The sequence below is a fragment of the Chinchilla lanigera genome, unplaced genomic scaffold (assembly GCF_000276665.1).
Source record: "Chinchilla lanigera isolate Chin_1 unplaced genomic scaffold, ChiLan1.0 scaffold00012, whole genome shotgun sequence".
Lineage (NCBI taxonomy): Eukaryota > Metazoa > Chordata > Mammalia > Rodentia > Chinchillidae > Chinchilla > Chinchilla lanigera.
The window spans coordinates 20,900,206-20,920,009 of NW_004955413.1; the positions used below are offsets into that span (position 1 = coordinate 20,900,206).

General features: G+C 37.6%; 1 long non-coding RNA gene across 1 annotated transcript; it reads left to right on the top strand.

The window, feature by feature from the left end:
- The first annotated feature begins 2,913 nt into the window (after positions 1–2,913).
- LOC106147956 lies at positions 2,914–13,763 on the top strand. Its single transcript, XR_001233000.1, has 3 exons — positions 2,914–3,002; positions 8,905–9,048; positions 13,677–13,763. It is a non-coding gene; the product is annotated as an uncharacterized LOC106147956 (long non-coding RNA).
- Positions 13,764–19,804: the final 6,041 nt, after the last annotated feature.

Below are 19,804 nucleotides of genomic sequence, written 5' to 3' on the forward strand. Positions count from 1 at the left end.
TTTCAAAGCTAATGGCAATAGAAATCAAATCTAAGGATAGACTTATGGACTGTCCAATGATGCTTCCTTTTGCATTTGTAATATCAACCATCAATATCTCTCTCACCCTTCTCCCTCCTTCCTCCTCCTCTGTCTTTCCCATCTGCTCTGCCCAGCTACAGTTTTATCAATTTTATTGCTATTTTCAAAGAACCAGCTTTAGTTGTGTTGATTTTTAAAATAATTTTTCTATTTAGTCTTCCATTGGTTTCTGTTCTTTTTTCCATTATTTCCTTCCTTCTATTTATTTTAGGTTAAATTGACTCATGTTTCTAGTTTTGAGATCATTGATTTGAAATATTTCTTCTTTTCCAAAATAAGCATTTAGTGTTAGAAATTTCTTTAAGCACTGCTTTGGCTTCATCTTCCAAAGTATTTTCTAATTTTTATCATGATTTCTTTTTGGACTCATAGATGATTTAGAATACATTAAATTCCAAATGGTTGCGGGCTTTTCAGGTAATTTGTGTTATTGACTTGATTAATTTCTGCTCGCAAACTAGTCCTGGGTTTGAAGTTGTGACTTTGGTCTTCCTCTCTAAGTTTTGGTAGTGAGTCCTTTTAGTATCTTAGCCCTGAAATGTGCCCTCCTGCTTCATTCCCTATCTTCTATCCTCCAGCAGTTTTCATGATACTCATCTAGATGTGTCTGATACCCTATCCTCTACCTGTTCTGATAGAGGGAGTACCAACAATGGTAAATTTGAAAGTAAATCAAATAGAGATCAACTAAAAGATTACCAAAGTGCACTGAGGGTTTGAAAGTGATTAAATAATGCATGGAGTACAGTGACTGCCTCTAGAAATTCTCTGTAACTCAGGAATGGGGCACAGAAAATGTATAATGGGATTTTACACCAACTGCAGAATTAAGAGTCGGTAGAACCACAATACAAAGAGCTCTTAATTGTCAGTGAGAATGTCCTTCGGCATAACCCCCCATTTCTGAACTTGCCATTTTTTTCCATTTGCTTCTCAGTGCAGGTAGCAAAAGGTGTATGTGAAATAGCTATTCTCTTTGATACCAGAGTCACAACATAAATTCCATTCTTTATCAATGACCACGGCTTTCCACAGTGGCCTTATTGTAGCCAGTGAGGTTTATCCAAGGCACGATTATTGTTAATTGAAACTTTATCAATGACTACAAGCACATCTGTCATTGGCATGTCCTCTAGCATCCAGATAACATTAATTTACTAATTGAAATTATAATCATTGCAGCTTAAATTATTTTCCAACATTTACAGCTTAAATTCATGTTAATAATGATTTAGATATGAGAATTAAAATAAGAAAAAAACATTCTAAAAGCCCTTATTATTTTTGAGATACATCCTGCCATATTTTTAGGTGAAATGATAGATGTATAAAAATCTAAATGCAATTACTTTATTGGTAGAGAATTTTTCAATTATTCTCAAATGAAGCACACATGATAGTATTTGTTAATTTATCATACATGTGGAAAAAGAGCTCAAACAAATAGGCTTTCATGACTATATGCTCCACATATAGTCTTTAGACAAGTCATGTAACAATGCACAAACAGCTAAATTCACAAATCTTCTCATAATTGTAGTAAAGCTGTGATTGATCTTCATGTAAGGAATATCCTATAAAATACATCCTCTCGGGGCTGGGGATTTAGCTCAGCGGCAAAGCGCCTGCCTGGCAAGCACAAGGTAGTGAGTTCAATTCCCGGTACCGGAGAAAAACAAAAAACAAAAAACAAAAAAACAACAACAACAAAAAAAAAATACATCCTCTCTATGGCAGTTAGAGTCATTCTATAATCATGGGAGTTGTTTAAACAGGAATTTAAAACTCAAATCTGATTGAAGGCCAAACTGGGGCTTACACTAGGTTGACTCTTCTGTGCTTCCCACCTCTCATGAGGTCCTTCCTCATTTGTAAAATTAATATCTACTTTTATAACATTTTGAAAACAATATAACATTTGCATTTATTAATATAAATATAGCATTAATTGTATGCAAATGGTTTAAACTAGCTCAGTTCATGTCTTTAAAATTTGATGAAAAGTACTATAAAGGCACAAGGTATTTCTATGAGCACTTTTGTGGTAAAAGATTTTTAAAATCAGTAAATGAACTTGTGATGCTAAAGAAAGTGACAATAACACAATTTGCTTTTGTGGGTTATAGCTGTGAAGCTATCTGGTATCATTAGTTGAAAGAAAATTGATTCACTGCATTAAGAGTTTATGCACATCTGATTAAAAATATTTCACAGAAACGATCACAAAATACATGCCTGCGATAGACTCAGATTCCATTTTATAATCAACATGACTTAGAAATCTCAGCTAAGCCAGAAAAATAAAAAGGCAAAGCAGAAAAGAAGAGGAAAACAAACAGAAGGCTAGAGGTTGGAGTTGTACCTATTAGGAGGGATAAAAGCCCTATAATCAAAACTTCTGGTTGTTTATTATCAAACTGGCAGAGAGATGAAATTTTTTTTAAAAAAAGAAAAACTCGCCACTTCCCTTGCTGGCCATCTGTCCACAGACTGTGTACTGCGGCTGCTCCACGGAAGGAGAAATAGGTCTGGGATTAGTCCCAGGAATATTGGGTTTGTCTCAAGGGGCATTATCTCTAACGTGCCTTAGTTAGCCCTTCTTCAATCTGAGTAAGACATGATAAAGATTCGATGTACTGGATGATAAAACAGCATAAACTGACCATGAGCTTTGACGGCATGTTTAGCTGGGTTTTGTTTTGTTTCCTTTGGTTTGGTTTGGTTTGGTTTGGTTTGGTTTGGTTTGGTTTGGTTGTTTTGTTTTATGTTTTGTTCCCTCTTGCAATTCAACAGCTAGAATTCCACTTCTTTCTTCACAGGAACTAGAAAACACTAAACACTACAGTGTCTCATCTTTTGAAATGCAGCCTGAGCTGAGTGTGGTGGTGCATGCCTGCAATCCCAGCACTGGAGGGGCTGAGGTAAGGGGATCACTGCAAGTTTGAGGCCAGCCTAGGTTACTCGCCGCATTCAAGGCCAGCATGAACTATATATAGCACGACTCTGTTTCAAGAAAAAAAAGCTAGAAGTTTGTTTTGTCTGACAGTAACTGACAATGATACTGTTGTTCATTTATGTATAACTAGAAATACTGCAGTGCATCTTGCATCCCTTTCCCCTGGAGTATAACCCTGGCATGGAAATAGATCAACCTGTCACCATGGATACTGAAAAACCTAACCAAAGGACCTGAAATGTAGATTTAGATGGTGGGTAAAATTTTATTAGTATCCTGTGACTGATGCCAGCGCTGCAGGCGTCTCATTAGGAAAAGCAGCTACAGGGACGGGGAAGGTACCCCACGGATCTCAAGCTTCTTGGGTCCTACTCTCATACTGCACTGGCGCCTGCTACACAGGCTCTCTGAGGTTCTGAATCTCCTAGCTCTCTTGTCCATCCATACCAGAATCCATGACACCATTGTTGGCCCTGGCTGTTTGATTTAGCGTAATCTCTCTGATCTCTGGGAATTGACTGATTTCTCTTTTTACACAAACTAAGTATGAAAAAAATCTCTTTTGAGTTTTGCTTTGGTTTAAGAAAAATGTTTACACCAACTAGGCACAATGGTACATAATTGTAATCCCAGCTAATTGGGAAACTGAGGCAGGGGATCTCAAATTAAAGGTTGGCCTGGGCAGCACAGCAAGACCTCATCCCAAAGCCAGAAACAAAAGTGCTTACACTAGAATAGTAAGAGCAAAGAATGGATTTTAAAACAAAATTTAACTGAAATTTTTATTCTATTTTCCATTGACCAGGGACCTTGAGTAAATTATCAACCATTATTCATTCAACGTTTGCAGAGGTCTTACTGGACCAAACACTCTTAGGCAACAGGTATGCAGAGAAAAATGATAAGCATGTCTGGTTCTTAAGGTGCTCACAATGAAAAAGAGAAGGTGCATACACACACCAGTGTTTGCAGTGCTTGGTGACACTGATCAGGACTGAGGAAATGAGGGGGCACATAGAGGATTATCTATGAGATATGAGATTATAAGATTATCCAGAGAGGAAGGGTCACAGTGGGCTTCTAGGAGGAAGCAAGTTAGAGACAAGGTCTGAAGGATGAGTAGGAGAGGGCTAATTCAAGTGGGGAGAAGATAAAGAAGAAGAGGAAGAGGAAGATGCAGAAGCAGGAGAGGAGGAGCAGGGAAGAAAGGGTGAGAGGATAGTGAACTTGGAAAGAAAAAAATGTTATCTTAGCATTCTACTTGACCTGACATGAAAAACTGTCATATAATAATATAAATGACATTAATTAGCTTTTATAGTCCAAGTGTACATAAAAATACTTCTGTTGGTGTAAGTATAGAATTTTCAATAACACTTAAATGTTAACAATATTTAGCCAAATAAAATAAAAGTATTATGTCAATCTTATGACCTAGTAATTTTGCTGCTAGGTATTTACCCAAGACAAGTGAAAACAAATATTCACAGAGAGCCTGCAATAAATGTGTTCTTAGAAGTTTCACTCATAGTAGCCCAAACTCAAAACAATTCAAATGTCTATTAACAGGGAAATAAATGGTGTATATATATTCAATGCAACACTTCTCAGTGATGAAAAAGGAATAAATTATTAATATATAAAATAACACAGATAAATCTCAGGATATTCTACTGAGAAAGAAGCCAGAAATGCACAAAAGGAACACTGTGATTACATTTGTGTGAAGTGTTAGAAGAAGAAAATCTATTCCATGAAGGAAGATGTCAGTTAAGCTGTTTTCTCTGATAGGGACAGGGAGCTAAGTAGGAAGGAGCACCAGGGAAATTCTTAGGGTGATGAAAATGATAGACATGAAGGTTACACAGGTGTGTGGATTGGTTAAAATTCATTAAATTGTACAGTCAAGAATAGCGGCTGTCACTATATGTTTCTGATCTAAAATAATGAAAATAAATATTAAACTCAATTATTGGTTTGATTTCTTACAGTGGTATAAATTAGCCATTCTAAGTCCATCTACTGTAGGCTTGAGGAAAATAATGAGAGACGGGTTTCTTGTTTTTGGAGAATTCAGTAAGAATACAAAAGGAAGAGGCCAGAGCCATGTAATCCAATATGGCAGTCATTAACCACACACGGCTACTGGATCCTGGAAATGTGACTACAACAAATTGAGGACATGTTATTACGTGTCAAATACTAGATAACTAAGACTTAGTACAAAAAATAAGCTATTCCAGTAATAACTTTACATTGATTCTATGTGAAAATTATAAAATTTTGGGTATATTGGGTTAAATATATCATAGCAATGGATTCCAACTGTTTCTTATTAGTTTTTTCAACATGGCAACTAGAGAATTTATAACTACATACGTTGTTCACAGCTGTGTCCACTGGACAGTGCTGGACTATGCCTAGCTCTGTAGCATTGGTTTGGAATTGGAGATATCATATTTCAATATGTGAACTCATAGATCTATCTATGTCTATCATTTTTCTCTGAAAGGTCCTAGAAACAACAAGATACCAGTGACAACAGGCTTACCATCACCCAAATCTTGACATCTTACTGAAAAGAAACAGACATGCTACAGGGAAATGGCTGATTTCATAGACAAGGCACAGTATAGAATAAGCCTAGAGCATCTCATTTCACAAGGTGGTAAGGAATTTGCTCAAAAAAATTATAGGGTACAGCAAAATGAACAAAGGAATCATCTTTAAGGTTCTCTCACTGGCCAAATCTAAAATAACTGGAGCACCAAATTAAATGGTGGAAGTAATGGACTGACTGTATTAAACAAAATAAGAATCCATAAGTCAATGATCAAATAAATAAGTAAATCCAAAAGGAAAGTGCTTTCTGACTATAGAATGCCAACTAATTATATGTGGAAAAAAATGATGGAGATAGGAAATTACTGGACACTAAAACTAGTGGATAAAAACTAAATGAGAAACAGGATTATTTAACTAGTCTTAAAGTACCTCTTCATGTGTTAGTTACAAGGGGAAATTTTCTTTGATGTAGAAGTATAATTTTAAAAGTATACTAATAATACAATTATCCCAAATAAACCTAAAACTAATTATGCTATGTTTCTGCTTTTGTGTCTTCAAATATCACTGAAAGGATTCAACACCATTCCATTCCCCAATGATGAGGGAAAATTAGCTTAACCAAAATTTAGTTCAAAAATCACCATGACAGTCATGTGAACTATCCTTACTAACTCTTTATAAGACATGACAGAGTTTTGATATCCCAACAAAACTGGCACCAACAGACATAATTAAAAATATTATTTACAAAACAAATCAGCAAACTTGATCTTTATTTAAAGATAAATATAGGAAATTATATATTCAGAGTATAACACTTTTCATAGTTATATGTGCTATTGCAGAACTCTGCAATGGTATAATTTTAAGTAGTGCCAAAAAATATTTTGTAAACCTTACAGTGATATTTCTTAAAACACTCCACATAATTTTAAAAACAAATACATCATAAGGGGAAAAATTAACTGAAATAGGACAAATATAGGAAGTTATCTATAAAATTAGATATTCTATTCTTAAGTTCACTCAAATTACAGGAAGTAGAATTTAGTGCCCAGGTAAATAACATCTATATTAAAGAAAGAATAATGTCATTACTTGCATACACATTTTAAGGCAGAACAAGTGAAATCAAGTAACAATTACTGGCCTCTTGCTCCTTCACCACTCTGCCTCAGGGAAGGGGAACAAATTACTTAATTGGTAAATTTGAGAGTACTAAATAGATTTGCAGACCTCAACCCTGCCAACCTCTACTTGCTTGAACAATGGCTATAGTAAAGCACATGATCACATCATCTCTTGCATACCACAAGTTCTTCAAAAGGAGGCACCCACAGCAGGGAAGATGTGCCATATGGCAGGACGGATGGATAAGTCTGCCTATTTCTGAGATGAAGTACATATTAGGAAGCTCACAGTTGCTGCGCTCCTAAGCCACATTATCCCTCCAGTCTTAATCAGTAGTAAGTATCATGCTCTGATCTCCATCTGTCCTACTCCTTGTGTATCTCTTAAGTAGCTTAGAACTCAAGACCACTTTTTAGCTGTGCTGACCTTCAAAACTTATTTAAGTAGAGACATCATTTCCATTCATATTTGTCAAATCTATGAGCATCTTCTGGTTCCTCTCCTGGATGTTATCATTTTATTGATGGGGAAAGACTGTAAAGTGCCTGGCATGGGACTTGGCATTCAATTAAAGTTTATCTTCTCTTCTTATTACCTTCCTTTTAATTTAGTGATCATCTCATTATCTTCATTCCATTATTTCCTTCCAGTATGTTATCTTCTTCTCTCTTCACTGTCTTCAGTAATTTCTTATTAAATCCTTCTGCCTCTAGATATTGGCCTAAATCAACACTTCTTCAAGTGTAGCACTAGAGCCAGCAGCATCTTCTGGAAACATGTTAGAAACAGAAGTTCCAGGCCCCACCCCAGATCCACTGAATAAGAAATTCTGGGGGTGGGGCCGAGCAATTTGTGGTTAGACACACCCTCCAGGTGATTCTGATGCATATTCAAGTTTGGGAGCCAGAGATTTAAATCATGAGCAGCTTGGCTTGTTACTGCTCAGCTACTTCTGTCCTAGCCTCTTTTGTAATTACCAACCATTTGGTTAGGTCTCCGATGATCAATTGCTTAACACCAAAATGAATAATTATTCAGTCCTTAACGGATGTGAAATTAGGATCTACGGGTCTTTGTACAGATTTTCATCACTTCTTAATTATGATATCTGATTTACTGAAAATCTAGGCAACTTGGTTTGTTTAATTTATTTTACCAGGTGTTCATTTTCACAGCCATTGTATAACACAAACCACTTATGAATCTGCAAATCTTTGTTTTGTGTTTTGTTTTTTAAGGGGTAAACAATATCTTCTACCACAGGACACTACAGGTAGCACCGAAAAAAAATGGGTTTTCACAGCACTGATTTCCTAACAACTTGAAAAGCATCAAGCAATTCAATTATTCTAAAATTGTCATCCAATTTGTTTCTCTGTGGGAGAGCTAGTATTTTTATGTCAGGAAGACCATGAAATTAGCTGCTTTCTGGAGTATGTGAATTTTTCCCTATTTTTGCTGACTCTCAGGAAGAGATGGGGATGGGGAAAGCTGTGTGTTGGGGGGGTTGGTCTGAAGAACTGGGGAAGAGATGAAATTGGACCTGAGATAACAAAGATGGACCCCCAAATATGGCTAATTATTTAGCTTTCTCATTAGTTTTTCCCCCATGTTTTCAATATACTTTTAATTATACTTCAGGAAATGTTAGCTGGCACCTTGATACTTCAAATAATTGAATAGTTCAGATATTTATTAACTTCCCTACCAGAGTACCCCAAATGTTTATGCAAATTAATTTTCAACAACAAAATTTGTAAGCCTTCGTGGTTGTACTATAAACTAATATTAACGTGTAACATTATGTAGAAATGTCATTCTTCTTTGTGTCATTCTGAGGCACTGTGGGGGGAAGCAAGTCACTCATTTAAATTGTAATGAAAAGCATTTAGTTTTTATTAGTGTGTAGGAGGCCTTGTTCTCAAGGGAGTATTTCACAGTTATTATTCATTCAATCTCAGTTTCCCCGGGAGGGAGGGAAAAGGAGCCTCGTGAGCCAAAGTCAATGAGTTGAGTCATTGTTCAGCTTCATTCCAAAGGATTCCTCAGTTTCAACTAAACCTCTCAGGCTCAATTTAAGGTTCTCTGGCAAAGGCTTTTGTGATTTATTCCTCCTGACAACAGCTCAGACATCACTGATGAGCGCTCTGATCACCATCCACCTGCAGGACTCTTGGAGCCATCAAAGGAGCAAGGAGCCTCCCGGAGGAGTGAAGGCCTTCCAGGATCGAGCCGACATTCCCAGAGCCACACCCTCAGGTTGCTCCTGAGATCCACATGATATCCACCAGGATGGCCTTGTACCTTATTACGTCAATATCCCAAGGCTTTAAATGTGGTGATGGTGATGTCAGAATTTCTCTTCTTGGTTTTTATCTTCGTTGATTCTAACTTCTGTGCTTTCTTATAAAAATAGCACTTTGGCCTCATTTGATTTTTTTAGTCTTTTTCCTAATCTCTACTGCCAAGTGTGGATTTCAGGATAAGTTATTTCAACAGCTTTTTAAAATATTCACTCTACCCTTTAACTTTTCTTTAGTCTTCTGTGTTAATTCCAGCCCCTATCATCTCAACGTTTTCCCCCATCTTTATACGTAACTACTAAATTTTGGGAAAAGTTGACCATTATTTCCAATGCTCTTCCTCAGCAGTCATTTCAGATGCTCCATAGGTTGACATACAGCTTCACAAAGGATGGGCATTTGCTAACCCTCCTGATTAACCCTCCTGTGTGCCCCAGCACGGTCCCAACTCCATCGTTCCTTGACAGTCCTACCACTTTCTGTCATTACACCCTTCTCTGTAACCCCACAAGTTTTCTTTGCATATTGCCCTTCTCCTTCCTCTTTAGTGTTCAGAGGGATCAGTATCCCTTTTATATTCAACTTAGTCATCCTGCCAACCTTTTCCCCGTACTTTCATTTCCATCTCTTGAATGTTTCGGTAAGGCCTAATACCTCCTATAATAAATAACAGAAAAGCAAGCAATGAGAATTCAATTTCCTTTGCAACCCCTTCAAATTATTAGCTTCTCTTTCCTTTCTAGGCTAACCATGCTCACTCCTGGACCTCTTGAAAACTGGCCAATGTCCCCATTATGTCACAGAAATTGCTTTCTTAGAGGCCACCAATGACTTCTACCTACCATATCCACTGACCTGGCTATTCATTATTAGATTTATCTCGTATCTCTGTCTGCTTTCAAACTCATCTTGCACTCACTACCTGCTTGGCCTTTGGGAGACACACTCCTGCTCTGCCTTCGCTGCCTCCTTCAGGGAGTTTTCTCTACCACCTTACCAGAAAAAGACTTTGACTAGGTGCTTTCACCAAACATCTTCTCTCTAGTCTCTTCCTTGACTTCATCGGCTGCCGCAACTGAAACTATTACTTGGTGTGGATATTTCCAAAGTTTAAATTCTAAATGTCTATTGGATATTTTTATCTTGGATGTTCTAAAGAAAGGACTGGCAAACCTCTCTATAAGGAACAGACAGATAGGGGGTAATTTAGGCCCTGCAGGCCATATGGTCTCTGTCACAACTGCTCAACCCTATTGTAGCAGTGTGAAAGCATCCAAACACATGAGTATAGCTGCATTTAAAAAATATTGTTGATCATTTGAATTTCCTATAATTTTCATGTATTACAATGTATTCTTCTCTGGACTCAAAAAATTATTTATAAAAATCATTCTTAGCTCTGTGGAAAAACTGTTGACAGGCGGGATTTGGCCCTCGGGCCATTTACCAGTTGCTGTTCTACAGGTGTGCCCCTCCATTATTTATTTCTCCCTCTCCACTGGGATTCTGCTTCCTGGTTAGCATATTTATTTTAAAATTAAGAATTGTGTTTTGTGTGATTTCTTACAGGTAAAATTTTGTCTAGCATGAGTTTGAGGGAAACAAATATAGATACTGCATTCTTGGGGCTGGGGATTTAGCTCAGCAGCACAGCGCCTGCCTGGCAAGTGCAAGGTCGTGAGTTTGATTCCCGGTACCAGGAAAAAAAAAAAAAAAAAAAAAAAAAAAAAAAAGATACTGCATTGTCATTTTCAGATAAGGAAATGGAGGCCCAACTTAAGGTTTGTCAAGGAGTTAAGTTATGCTGAAGCCAGCCCTAGAGCTCAATTTTCTAGAATTTTCAGACCAAAATTCTAGATGGATTGGCACAAAGAAGTCAAGTGCCTATAGTGTGTGGTTTATTTTCTTTCAACATAGAAAGAGAGAAAGAGAAAACATCATGGTTCTTTTTAGATCTATGATTCATCTATTATATAGCATCCTATCTGCTACAAGCATACTTTCTTACCAGTCTGATGCCTGGTTGTGACTCTGCTTCTTAGGTTGGAAGCTAAGGACCAGTGGATGAGAGGAAACAAAGTTTACTGAAGCACTGGCAAGTTCCACAGATTCAACTTAAGGGAGAAGTAAAAATCTTTTTGTGGGTGCGGGAGAACACTAACGATTGAACCCAGGCTTTAGTACTGAGCTACCTCCCCAGATCATGTTTCATTTTAACTGGGTATTGCTAAATTGCTAAATTGCCCAGGCTGCCTCAGTCTCCCAGAATGCTGAGATTACAAATGTGCAACATAACACCCAGGCTGAAGTACAAATTTTCATATGCATAATGAAAATCGAGATGACAACTATCCCAAGAATGGTGGCACAGGAAGAGAGCTAAAGTACTTTATTGCATTAAAAAGCAAAATACATTTGCTATTGGTTCTAGTATATCAAAAGAGAATGGGTTTTTTCCCTGTAGCTAATGCTTATTTTATCTTCTCAAATGTATTCCTTAGAGTTTCTTAGAACTCATTCAGAATTCAAAATTGCCTTAAGAATATTATAATATTCAATTAGTTTTTATGAGGATATTGAGGTCACAGGTTCTTTCCAACTTCTTAAATTTTAGTCTGTGAGAAATTGTATTCATCTTTACTTTGTTCAGAGACTACATATGTGTTTTAGTCATGGACCAATTTGGTGTGGTGAATTTTAATGTCCATAATATTATGTTAATAGCTATTTTAATGAAAGAATTTTACAAAAAATCCTAAATTATAAATGCTATTCTGCTTTGTGGGGAAAAAAATTCAACAAACATACAAAAGAAATGTTCAGCATTTGTAAGAAGGGCCATTAGGTAGGACACCAATTGACCAAATGTGAGTATAAAATCGTGAACAAGTATTATGATTTTACCCTCATGCCAATTTATACTTTTTAAATGCAATGATGTTGACCTTACTTATGCTTCTTTTGTTACCGTATTAACAAGAAATCTTTGAAGAGTTTTGTTTCTTGAGGGCGTACTTCATCATAAGCAGAACTTGGTCCTAATTAAAATGGGATTATCCTGGGCTACTATATCCAAGAAATGAGCTTCTGAGATGGGTATTCTGTTACATATTTTTCTTTAATAGACACAATGAAAGGCAGAACAAATTACCCCTTTCAAATAACAGCTCTTTGGAAAATATGTGTAGCTTTGGTAAATAGATTTCTATGTTTAAATGAAAGATTAAATTAGTGCTATGCATTCCTGAATGTTTAGAGAAATTCACTGTCAGAACCAAACTAAAATAGTTTAGTATGTCTAGAGGTCTGTTTTCTAAAGAAAATTACCTTTTGCTTCTACAGTTTGACCATTTAGTACAGTGAGGTAAAATATTTTAAAACAAGGAGATAGCTTGTAAACTAGTTCTGTAGGGTGCTGTAAGAAAAAGATCCCAAAACTTCAGTGGCTCAAGGAATAATGAAGATAAATACCACATCTCACTCACATGTGGAAAGTAAAATGTTGATCTCATGTAAGTGAGACAAAAACAGGGCTTACTAGAGGCTGAGAAAAATGTCAAGGAGGAGGAAGGAACTGGAGAGAGATTGGTTAAGACATGGCTAGGAAGAAAAAGTTCTAGTGTTCTATGCCATAATAGCTTGACTATATTAATAGCAATTTTTGTACATTACAAAATAACTAGAAGGATTCTAAATGTTCATTCTCACCATAAAAAACATTATAAATACTTGAGGTGATAGTTAATTACCAAGATTTGATCTTTACACATTGTACACGTGTGTCAAAATACCACACTGTATTCCATATACTGGATATATAGGATAATTCTGTGTCAAATTAAAATAAGACATTTTCTAAAAAAAAGTTTTTCTCTTCGGTAATAGTATGATGTCTCTCAGGTAAGTGGTATAATGGCAGCTGTGCCATCTACAGTTGGTTTCTAGGGCTGCTCTGGTGGTCACCATTCCAGGATGGATGAGGAAAATGGAGAAAGTCTCTGGCTAGATGAGGAAGAGGCTCCACAAATCATTCATACTCATACTTGTGACCTGGAAAATATCAGGTCACATGGCCACACTGAGTATTACGGTCTAAATATGATCCCCAAAGCAGCAGTGTTCAGATATGGAGCCTGGAGAGGTGACTGGAGCATGAGGACACTACCGTTATCAATGGATTAAAGGATTGATGAGTAATGGCTGAATGGGTTATTAAGAAGTGGGGACAAGACAGAGAATGTAGGTCACTAGCCGATGCCTTCGAAGGGTAAATCTTGTCCTTTGCTGTTATGGCTTAGATCTAAAATACCCACCTAAAGGCTCATGTTCAGAGACAGTGCCTGCTTAGAAAGGGCAGGTCAGTGTGGCTGTGACTTGGAATGGTGTAGTTTCATCCCCAGGTCCTCCCTTCTTTCTCTGCTTCCTAACCATCATTCAGTGAACAGCTTTCCTCTGCCATGACTTTCTGTCTTGCAGCCAGCCAACCATGGACTGTACCCACTGAAATGGTGAGTTAAAATAAACCAGTCCTCTTTTAAGCTGTGGTGTTCAATATTTTGTCCGAGCAACAGAAAAATGACTAAAACTCTGACCTGTCTCCCTCTCTCTCTGCTGACTGGCTGCTATGAAATGAATAGCTCTGCTCTACCACACCCTCTCCACCATGATCTGCTTCACCTCAGGCCTAGAAACAATGGAACCAGCCAACCACTGACTGAAATTTCTGAAACTGTGAGAAGAAATAATTTTTTTCCTTTAAACTGATATTACCAGGTATTCTGTGATAGTGATGGAACTCTAGCACAGCAAACCACAAGGGAGACTGGAGAAACCAGTCTCTCCACGAGCTCAGAAAGAAGGAACAGAAATAATGGGAAACTTCACTCTCCATATGCTCTGATTTGAAAAACTATAAATAACCAACAGTGTGCAATGCAAGGTCTCTAGTCTGCCATACAAACACAATAAAATGTGAGAAATAAACAAGTTAATCTGTTTCTATTATGAAAATATTCAACAAGGTAGAAACCAAGGCAGGCCTCTCTGATTCTGTCACCACATCAAAAAGATTTGTGTTACCAAACACCCAGAGGAAAGAGCCAAGTGAAAATAAATCATGTTCTAAAAGCTGGGAAATCATTTTCTCATAGAAAAAATGTTCTGTAAATGGCCAGGTTCCAAAATTATTTCAGAAGTGCTTGTTTACCTTATGCGATACATTTGTAATGAAGAAGTAGTTGGAAGACAATGCCTGGACTATAGTACCCAAAATGGGAAAACTGTTGATTACTAAAAAAATGTTAATATAGTTTTAATAAGGAAATGAAGTTCAGTTAGAGAAGGATGTGTTAGGGTGTGAGGAGGAAATGAATACTTTAGAGTCAAAGTGAACTTTCTGGAACATCGGGACAGCGTTCTTTAATTTAAACACACACCACAAAATGTGACTTTGCTTCTTCCTCTTTCAAAGTTTATCAAAAGCCAAATGTGAAAGCTTACTAGTTATGCACTGCTGGTAGATACGGGAAACAAATTAGGAGGAAGAATATAATGACTATAAGTGTAAGAGTGGGGATTTTATAAAGCAACTAGGAAAGAGAAGAGAAAGGAAAAGCATCACATACACATCTCTGTGTGTACATGTACAGGTAAAGCAGGAGGGAAGCAGAAGGAAAGATGATGTTGGGGGAGGGGACAAAGACTGACATACGCATGATCTCTTTGAGGGAGGATGAGAGGATGAGAATAACTTTGAACTGAGCTTTTCCTGGTCTGACCACCGAAATCTGATTACAGCCTGCAATGACTACTGTGCAAGTTTCTCCTTCTAGAGGAATTCAGGGGGAAATTAACCCCTGTTTGATTTTTCTACTGGCATATAGAAAGTTTGTGGTCTAACATTAAGAAAAGGCAAATATCTCAAAATGCAAACTAGATAAATCTTTATGGCAGAAGATTCTTAAATTAGACTAGGGAAAACAAAAAGTACCTCAGGATAGGTCTCTAATGAATACGCCCCGCCTCTTTGGATCTTTTAAGCATACATTTAATTTTCTTCTTTCTAGCTGTTCTGTTTCAGTTCAACTTGATCGTTTCCCTGCTGCTTACAACATGACTTCTAAGGCTGCTTGATCTTAAGTAAAAAGGCAATTTTGAGCAGCTTGATCTGGGGGTGAGTTGCATCTTAAATACCATAGAGGGCTGTTCTCGGCAAGCCGGAATGAATGCTCACAGCTCAGTGACTGTGGAGCTCACCAAGGGATGCTGGTTTCTCTCGCTTGACAACTGCACGTCCTGTATTCAGAGATATGACATTTGGGCTCCTCCAAAATGGCCTCAAAATGCTTAAAAGCCTTCCTTGGTCTAACAGTGGCATAGGCAGCCATAAAGTTCAGCATAAGTATAGAGAAACCAGCCTTTATGGCCCAGACCTGGAACAAAGATTTCTTTAACTGCTGAATGTACAAGCACCCCCTGCAACCTGAAAATAAACAAATTCCCACATTGGCTGCAGACTATTTATTCAAATTGGGGGAGGCGGTGGTCAGAGACACTAAGACAATGCCAAATATGTTGGTACAATATTTCCCACCAATTTCTGTTATTCCAGCTTATTGCAAACTTGATTATTTTGCAAAGAGGTAAAAGTCAGTGAGACAAAAGGTGGAAATGGCAGGAAGTTTAATGAAACAAAAAAGTGGTAAAGAAGGTTTTTAACACTAATTGTTTGTATTCTGTCTCAAGTCTTAACTCTGACCCCAATTAGCTGCATTATCTTGAGCAGGTCACTAGACATCTGCAGATTTGATTCCTCGAGTGGAAAATGAAGGGATCAGATGATGTGAGCGCTATGACTCCTTCCAGCTCAGCAGGCTCTGGTTATCATGTGTTTGGCTTAGGTTTTGCCATGACAAGGAACTGAGCCTCTGATACACATGGATGGAGCACCCTATTTCAGGCCTGTGCAACACTGCATGGAACAGGCATCTCATAACCGTTCAGATTCCTCAGTTAGAGTGGGCTTGGGTTACAGTAAATATCTTGATAATCTGTTCCCAGCTCTAAAGACTTTTTGGAAAGGTTCCATATGACTTTGAAGAAAATTTTCCTACCCAATCTGGGCCGCCAAACCAACCAGACAAAGTGCCAAATGCATTCAGTCAACACCGAAACACCCTCTGAATATTACCGTCTTGCTCAGCCCTACACTGCCACCAAGAACTCTCACTTGGAACAATAATGCCAAGTCTAGACTCAGATTCTGAATAAAACACTCCATTTTTTTTTTAAACAACACATCAGAGGCCTACCTCATTAGTATTTTCATTTGCAGTAATGTCTGAGTTAGGATATTCTTCAGCAGAATGAACAAAAAACCAAACACATATAGGAATAAAATGTCTCTGGCTAATGTTCACCACCTGGGGACTAACAGCCACCTCTGGCACTGGTCCTCATCTCCAAATTATCACCGGGCATCAAGGCCCTTCTTTCCATGCTCCTAGAGGGAAGGCTGGGTTTCTGGTCTCATACCCTACTCAACATCCTACCGCAAACCACCATCTAAAGGAAAGCCCCTCGCTAAACATCAGGCCTCCAACCTGAAGCCTTCAGTTCCAGTAGGTGTGCTAAGGCTAACAGTTATTGCAATGTGGGTCTACTCCACGTCAAACACACCAAGCAAACAGACTACATGATCAAAACAGATCATGTTTAGAGATTTAAATTGTAATCATTCATGCTAATCATACACTGTATAACATTATCCTAAGAGCTTTCATAGGAAAATATTTATGTGCAAAGTAACTCTCCTAAATCACCACTTCTTCCCTTTTCTACCTGCAGAATACTACAAATGTGGTAACTAAAATCATCTGCTTTGACCAGTTCTGTCATTGGGTCTCCACTGGTTTTCATACGCACAGCATTGAGCTTGGTTGTTGACTGCCAAGATGTGGTATTATATTATTGTTAAGGTTTGTGTCTGGATGTTCCCCCACACCTCATACAGTCATGGGGGGGGTGCTTTTTGCAGTAGCTGAATCTAGAGTTTGTGATTGATTCTTGGCTAGGATTATGGGTGTGAATGCTACACCTGACCTCAGGTGGGTAGCCTGCATACAATATAAGGGGAAGAAAGAGACAGTCTTCTCCCCTGTTTGCTCTTGTGGCTTTTGCTATCTTCCCAGCCATAAACTGTTGTTCCTCTGCCATACCACCCTGCCTTGGAGCCAAATGATTTTGGACTGAAACCCCTATGAAGTGTGAGCTAAATACTTTTCCTCCCTTAATTTGGGGCATCGGGCATTTTGTCTCAGCAACAAGAGAAAAGCAACTAAGACAATTATCTTGCTTTTTAAAGTTATAATATTTTTCTAAAAACTTCTGTTTATCTTTTTATTTGTTTCTGCATAACATGTCCAGGCAGGATGAGGCCTCTTACCTAGAAGGACTTCCATAGTAAAACCATCACTGTTCTTATATTACAAAAGAGGGGAAGGAGAAGGACTTACTCTTTTGATTAATTACTGACACTTGGATTCTCATAAATGATACTTTTGTTTTAACCACCATTTCCTTAGGGATTATCAAGTGCTAAAATTAAAGCAACAACAAGACAAAATACATCTCTGCCCTAAGGAGAAAAAAGAGATTTCTTTTTCTCAGATTCTTCTCTGAAACACCCCCGGAACTGAATTGATTACCTACTTCCACCTAGAATCACTGGAGTAGTGTTCACCCACTTTTCTCAGTTTGACATGATGTCAAGACCCCAATTAGTGTGTGGGCTTCCCAGTTCTGAATGCCAAAGGCAATAAACAGGGGTCTGTTTCCTCCTAGGGTATCAATTGTTTTATTTGTTCACTTGTTATAGACTCTAGTAAGTAGTATACCTCATCAGATATTTAAAAAAACAATGCTCAGAAATTAGTACAGATGGGGGATTTAGCTCAGTGGCACAGCACTTGGCTAGCAAGCGCAAGGTCATGAGTTTGGTTCCTGGTACCGGAAATCACCCCCAACAAAAAAAAAAAAAAAGAAATTAGTACAGATGGAGTATCCCTTATGAGAAGGTCCAAAAGTCTCCCAAATCCAAAAATTTTTAAGCACCAATGTGATACCACAAAAGATGCATTCTGATGGTTACATTACACAAACTTTGTTTCCTGCACCAAAATTATTTTAAAATATTGCATAAAATTATCTTCATGCTACATACAAAAATGTACATGAAACATAACTGAATTTTATGTTTGGGTTTGGGTCGCTTCCCCAGATACTTTACTACGTATATGCAAATGTTTCCAAATCCAAAAAGTTCCAAAACCTGAAGCATTTCCATTCTCAAGTACAGTTATAGGATTCTCAAGTAATGCAGATATAATAAAGATATAGCATACTCACCTTGCATATAAATTAAATGTTAGGAGTGAAATCACAGAATGGATTATAAAATATTTAACAGAATTATATTCACTGCATATTATATTCCTAGTACAAATCTACCCTAAAGCTTTCCTAAATTGTTTTAGTTGTATTTTGAGGTATTTAGGTCATTTTTAGAAGCTAAAAGGAAACGGTTTTGCTGTGTCTCTTCTCTTCAGATGGCACTAACTATTCTAATTTGTTATTCAGTTTCAGAATGTCAGAGCTAGGTATGACATTTGAGGCTATTTTCTAAGTCCCTTTAAGTACACAATGCACCTCTAACTAGTAATCCTGTCTTCCTGGAATAAACACACCGCCTTGAGGGGTATCAGAGAGGGCAGGGGAAATGAAAGGGACTTCCACTGGCCAGCAGGATCTGCCAATCAATGCTGAGTTCAAAAGGAAAGACACTACTGTCCATATCATTGGTCCAGCTTAGGGATGTGTAGAAAGCAAAGGAACTTGCCCAAGGTCGCCAAGCTAATTTGTGAACTAGAATTCATCAGGTCATTTTCCTTGAGGACCCCTTACCTGATAAAAGACACAAAAAGCTAGAAAATGTCCTTTAAAATGCTTATAGTTTTCAAGTCACAGTTACCTTTTTCCCAATTTGCTTGGAAATTGACTTGGAAACATAGTAGTCATTCTGAAATAAAAGGGGATACTAATCTATTTTGCTAGGTGAGCGCTCCATGATGAAGCATTGTTGCTGCTGAACCTACCCAGTCCTCACACTCCACCCCTCTGGGCTGAAACTTACATAACCCAAATCCTCAACCTGAAATTCTATTTGACCTTTTCATCTTGACCCGCACCAATTCTACGCTTTGCGCACTTGCTCTGCTCTTTGACTCTTGCCTCACTCTTTATCACAGTGGCAGTGTGCAGACTTTGAAGCGGAATTTCATAGGTTTAAATCCCAGCACTGCTAACAGTGAAATCTTCAGCAAATTACTTAATGTCTCTATGCTTTGGCTTCCTAATCTATTAACATGGGTGAAAGAATAGAACCTACCTCATAAGGTTGTTTTAAGGATTAAAAGAGTTAATATGTGAGCATTTAGAACAATGCCTGGCGAGGATATAGTGAAATAGAACACTGTAATTATTTGCTTTGATGAAAGTAACTTCTCACCTAAGAGCTTCCACATACTAATTATGAGCATTAGTATAACAACAGTATCTATGTACCAGGTAGAGGTACATTTTATTTCACTTGATCTTCACATTAATATTGTTTTTATACTATCAGTATTACCCTGTACTTTTTGGAAAATTAAGGTTAGAAAACTTAAATAACTTCCTTGTGGTCATCCAGGCAGTAAAAAGCTGAGCT